This window comes from Equus asinus, chromosome 2, assembly GCF_041296235.1.
Source record: "Equus asinus isolate D_3611 breed Donkey chromosome 2, EquAss-T2T_v2, whole genome shotgun sequence".
NCBI lineage: Eukaryota > Metazoa > Chordata > Mammalia > Perissodactyla > Equidae > Equus > Equus asinus.
The window spans coordinates 63,315,678-63,322,269 of record NC_091791.1 but is presented as its reverse complement, the minus strand read 5'-3'; positions in this window follow the sequence as shown (position 1 = coordinate 63,322,269).

Sequence of the window (6,592 nt, the reverse complement as noted above, 5' to 3'; positions counted from 1 at the left end):
CGAGTCTGTACGTTTCTCTCAAATATGACATTCCAGTCAAAGCCTTGGTAATACAACCAATGTGTCCTGTTATAACGAGAACAGATTCTTATTGAACTTATGCAAATAACTATATTGGCATGAAATAACCATACTCACAAAGAGTTTCCAAATTCTGGAGGGATCAGGTAGGGAGAAAAAGATAAATGTTTCAGTTTTCTCACAAAGGTATAATTTCACTCAATTTCACTAAATTGCTATGAGTCATAGTTAGCATAAGAGAAAAGATTTCCTTAAATCTGAGAAAACAAAACAACACATCAAAAACAATATTTCAAACAAAAGTCGTAAAAAAATTATAATCATCCTCAGTTCATTCAGTCCTGTATAATCAGTTCTTGATCTTAATCTTCTGTTAGCAGTTTTATGGGCTCATCAGTTTTTCCATTAGATTTCTGTAATTTCTTACCCAGAGTTCAGTTCTATGATTTGAAAGTTTATGGGAAAACTGTATTCCAGAGTAAGTGTCAGAGTCCTTTCCATTAATTCCTCTGAAGATGAGACATATTTGCAAAAGCAAAAAGCATCAGAGTAAACAACTGACCGTAAACGACAAAAGACTTAAAAATGGCAATTGACAGAGAAACTTGGTTATTTCTGTGATATACAACACCTTAAAATAATATTTAGAACTATGGCTGATAGCCAGGACAGATCAGAATTTTAGGAATGTTATATAATTTTCAAAACACTTACATCAGTAACATTTACCTGCACAATACCAACTAGAAAGATTATCATCACTTTATCTGACAATGCTTCCAATGTAATTTAACAGACCAATAAGCCTAATTAGTTTAGAATCTTCCACCTTATAGGAAGAGAGAGCAAATTTCTCTGTGAATTCTCAGGGGCCCTCTGAAAATCCTCAGAGAAATTCTCTTCCTTCATTCAGGTCAAAGGAAAGCCTTTATTCAGGACTTGAATAATTTTTTTGAGAGAGAAGCTTGTCAAAAATATCAAAAGGTTTTAAAACATTTACTTAAACAAGATCAAGAGGTTGCTGATCTTGTCATTGTAAAACAAGGGTCACTGAAACAATGCTTCATAATATTTAACCAAAGTGACAACATCAAAAAAAAAACCTAAATAGAGAAACCTCTGTCTTTTGCATAGAGAGACCTCTGTCTTTTTGCATAGGAGATTATCTTAACCAAACATACATCTTCTAAACCTTTTATAATCTCTTTATCAAGAGCAGACTAAGAGTTTTAAGAAAATTATTCTTTTGAGAGAAAACCAAATTCTAATTTCTGCACCAGTTTACTTTTTCATATTAAAACCTGTTTACCTAATTAGATTCATTTTAATCTTAACCAACTTGACCAGGTACAAAACTCTTTTCAAAATTTCTATAACTTTCTTTTGCATTCAGCATTTGTTCCACGCTTTCTTTCTTACTTTCTAGTACTTTAGGACAAGTTTATCTTTCTTAACCCATCAAACAAAATATTTCCATTCTTTATACCCTCTTTACTGAAAACATACATTTTACTTTCCTTGAATACAGAACTGTTTTCCTTATTAATTTCCAGTAGCTTTAATTACGTATGTTAATTAGACTTTTAACCCTTACAGACCATAGTAAAAAACTAAAAACTAAGCAATTATGAACTGTTTTATATCAGCATTCTAAACACTTTTCCTAATTTCTAGAAACATGCCACTTTACAATAAAACACAAGGCATACTTTCTAATAGACCCAAATGTTTTTTAGCCTCTTTACAATAAGAAGCCAAAAGTAAACTTACATTTAATAATTAATGTCTAATATCCTATTTGGAAATTATCTAGTTACTCAACGAATTTTATCCTTCAGATTAACCTAGCAAAACTTCAAAGTTTCAAGTTACCAGAAAGATTTTGGAAGTTATTTTAAATACACATACCATAAACTATAATTATTGCTAAAAAAACGTTATCTATAAACTCTTATTTCATTTATATCTAAATCATTTGTTCCCAATAATGGTGTTTAGATTACCCACAAAAACTTTGAGACATTAGACAAACAGCTATCATTTAAAGCTATTGTGCTGACAAATTTGTAACAGGGATAACATAAGCTTTTATTTATTTATTCATTTATTTTAAACTAGTAAACCCAGGCTGCATGATTGCATTATATCCAAATACTGACAACTCTTTAGTACATGCCCTTTTAATCAAACCAACAAACTTAAACTTTCATTAACCAAAGATTAATCCATATCATCTTAACTTAAAAGACATTGGGTTAATTTCTATTGCATTTAGAATTTATGTAAGCGCTTACTTTAAGCCAATTAAACAGAGCTCTTAGTTTTGGCCATATCACCTGGGGGTAAAAATATCACACACATATAGACACACACAGACACAGAGCCTTCACAGCTATTGTTTTAAAAATCACTCCATGAATCTGGTACAATAATACAAAGTTCCCTAGCTATGAATCCAAATTTTGTTCTGGGCCTTTTTACTAATATTTCTGGAGAAGACACTCAAGATGCTAGATTTTTTTTTCTCAGCAAGGGCACACTTATGACCTTTCCCCTCTTTTTTTTTTTTTTTTTCTTCAGTCTTAGGAATTAGTGATGGGCTAGATAGTAGTTCCTGGAGAAGGGAGATGATAATCCTTTTTTGAGATAAAGGAACTGGGTGGAATCTGAACTGCCTCTAGAGCTGTATTTCCAGTCTTGCAAGGATTTTCCAAGGACAGTTGGAAGTTACTGGGTTTAACTTACTGGCATTCTAGATTGACCTGCCTGTCCAACTACATCACAAAGGCACAGAGAAACTCAAGTTTTCTCCAAGCTGGAGTTTCCGGGGCATAACCTATCCAACTGAAAGCGTTTCCACTAGTTAAAATGCACCCAGGGGTGAGTCTCTGGGTTGAGGCATTCCTCATGGCCATAAAGCTGGTGTCCGACTGACAGAAGCCAGAGAAAGGGTGCAAAGGTGCCTGACTGCAGGCATCAACATAGTTATAAGATCTAGTCAAATCCCACTGAGCCCAGGGCACTCAGTCCTTGGGCCAGCACAGGTGAGCCAGGCAGGGAAGCAGGAGGCAAAGGCCTGGAGAACAAAGGGAAAGAGATCAGGCCTCACCCTCATGGCCTTTCCCCCAAGGGTTATCGAGATAGAGGTCACACAGCAGTTCCCATGCAGGGGCACACAACACCATTAGGACAGTTCAAAGAATAAATCACAGGTCTCCTATCTTCATAACCAATTCAGTAGGCCACCTAAAATGCTTAACGAGTCAATCACCAAGAGAGGGCTCCCCACATGGTTGCCGGGGTGATCAGGCCCGGAAACCAGAGTGGGGGCTCCCAGGGGTTGAGCCTTTAACACCTTAAAAATTCCCTTCTCAGTTGCAAAGCTCAGAAAGAGTCCAAAATGGCCACTGTAACTTTAAGAGAGAGGAAAGAAAAGGGTCCATTACCTTGAAAATCTCCCAAACCTAGGGCAGCATCCTACTTGTTCTGCCTGTAGGGTTCCTATAGTAAGGGGTGATGGGGGTGTCCCTCTGCATTGCATCCTTTGTACACCTTCCCTATTATGCCTGGCAGTCATAAGTGCCAGGTGAATTGCCCCAAAGGTAAAAGAACAGAGAAAAACAGTGAAGAATTTTTCTGCCGGTCTGGGGGACATTCTACCCAATTGCGTCCTGGAGCCATTCTCCCAAGAAGGGGTTCCCATACTCAACCAAAGGTTAGAGTTTGGTACTTTCCTTGAACTGGAGTCCCGATTAGGACTTTCCCGCAGTTCAGAGAGTGGTCAGGTGCCAGATGAAGGGATCCCAATCCAGCCTTAGGAAAAGAAACCTTCCACGGGAGTCTTAGAGATTGGCGGCCGTCCTAATGACTTAAGTGGCCGACCCGTGCCCATGTAAAATTTGTCTATTAGAGATAGAGTCAGGAAGGAATGGATTCATTCATTTTCCATCACCCTCAGGCTTAAGGTACTGATTCTCTTCTGGCTGAATGCCACAATTTGCCCCATAGAGTAGCCATGGGCAGCAAACATGGATTCATACAGCTGTCCAAGAAAGTTCCCGATGGAGCAGTGAATTTAGATCCATCCTTGAAAAAGAGAAAGGCACAAGGAAGTCTAGAACTTTAGCTCACAAGCTGGTGAAGCAAGCGGGCTCAGCAAGCCAAGGAGTCAAAAGAAAGACTTCCTGGGCTCAAGGTCTGGAAGCAGTGCTCCTCTATTCAGAGAATAGTGTGGGGACAGGGCCCATGGGCAGGGAAGAGCCGCAGCATGGCGACAGGGCCCATGGCCAGGACTTAACAGGTCCTAGTCTTATACTATTGGATAGGGAAGTATTCCCAGTCAGACATTTTAAAACATACTCAGGCAAAGTTGATATAACCTCTTTATAAAGAAAATCAGCTCAAGCATTCCAACCTTTACAATCTTATCTACACTTAGACCTTTATATTTCACCAGTTCAATTATAACCTGAGTCAGGGTTTAAACCTAGTTACCATTTTCCATGTTTCCTTTTTAATTTGGCTTTTTTGATAGATATCAATAAAAATTATGATGAGAGCTCTCACAATTTTTTTCCCCCCAATTTAGCAGTTTTCTGAATTTAAATGATCCATCATCTGGCCGATTTGATGAATAGGATCTCAACAGCGACTCAACCAAAGCTTAACCAAGGACAAAGAGGCGTCCCCAAAAGAGATCCAAAAAATTCGCTCCCAAAAATAGCCTAAGAAAGTAAAGGCAAGCAACAAAGGTTGAGACGACAAAGGCCTCTTATGAAAGCGGTTGGCACCTCTTATGACAAACTTCCCTGAGAGCTTACACAGCTGGACAAAGAGAGCCAAGCTCTCAAGACAAACTTTCCCAGAGCCCCAGTCTATGGGACTGGCTGCCAAGATGCATGCCGGTACATGCATCCTCCAATGGCGGAGACCAGAAAGGTCACAAAACCAAGCTCTCAAGACATAGAACAAGACAAAAGGCCCAGACAACAGGCTTATAGAGATGCCTATGTCTTATGACAAACAAAAAGACAGTGACAAGGAAAAGTCTATCTCTGGGAGGAAAAGGATCTACAACCAGTGAGTACTCAAATCCTAGAGTCGCTGAATACAAGAAGCTAGCCTCACCAACATTTTCTCCTGCTAATCTAAATTTAGAAGAGCAAAAACGCACCACTCTTGCTTCCATTGGAGCCTGCAGGTAGAGATCCGGGAGACTGACATGGTAAGAACTCTTACCTCTTGCCGGCTCTCGTCAGGGGTCCGGGATCTCTTGGCCGCAGTGGTCCAGGAACAAGCAGTGTCCAGCCAGGTAAATTTATCCTGCCGACTACGCCAAAACTGTAGGGGAGAAAGACATTTCCTCTTCCCAAATGTGGGTCTGTCTGGCTGGAGAACGAATTAAATTCACATGAGACAGAATAGCAAGAGAAAATTAAACAAAGCTTTATGAGGAACCATGGCCCGGGGCCTTTCTTCCTGAAGGAAGAAAGGGCACCGAAGAAGTGGGGTGCACACAGTGGTTATATACACCCAAACGGGGTGTTTCACGTGTGATTGAAATGTCCCTCCCACAATAGTCACAAGATTGCCCTGTCGGCACAGCACTTGATGGACACAGCAGGTAGTGGTCTGCTGTCTCAGAGGGTGTAGCAGGAGGCAAGTCTATTGTCTGGAGCTGGGCGGTCAAAGGTGAGTGCAGCAATCAGTTCCTTCCCTAAGGAAAGATGCTTAATCCTTAAGAAATGCCAAAGTTGGGAGGGGGAGGGAAGTCAGTTACAGGAGGTTAGCAGACTAGCACAATAAAATGCAGATTTAAGTCCTTGCCTTTGGCATTGATTAAGAGTTTCTAGAGAGAAGGTCATCTGCTTTCTTCTTCCTGGTACAGAGAGGGAGGCACCTTTTACAGATAGAGATTTACCTTACAAATGTAAATGTGTCCTAACAAAGGGCAAGTTCCATTCCTCAGAGCCTCCTTCCCTGTCCCAGTTTATCAAAAGCAATCAGCCTCAAATCATCCTGATGCCAAAGAGACATATCTTGGGGTGGCCAATTCCAGGTCCCCACAGGGGTATTACAACACAGAAGGGCCAAGAAAGTTGCCTAAGGTATGACAGTTAATATGTGCCAAAGCCAGTATTCGTACTCAAATCTGTCTAACGTCAGAAGCCATGCTGTTCTCATTCCACTATACCATCCAACCCTGAGGGAAGTCCCCAACCTAGGCCTAACATTGGCATAAACGAAGTCCAAAGCCACCTGAAGCCTGGCCCTAACCCCTCCTTGGCCTTGCTTCCCCATGCTGTGCAGGGCAGACTTCAGTGGCTCTAATGGGGGCGGGGACAGGTTCTGGGGTGCACGTGAGTGCAGACTGCATTCCAAGGTGTCAATGAAAAGAATCCATAACCAATCTATAAATGAAAATTTGGGTGAGTTTATTCTGAGCTTAAATTTTAGGATTATAACCCGGGAGTGTCTTTCCACAAAGGAACAGAGCACTCCAAAGAAGTGGGGGTATACAGGGTGGTTATATACCCTCAAAGAGTATGTTTCACATATGATTGAAATGTCC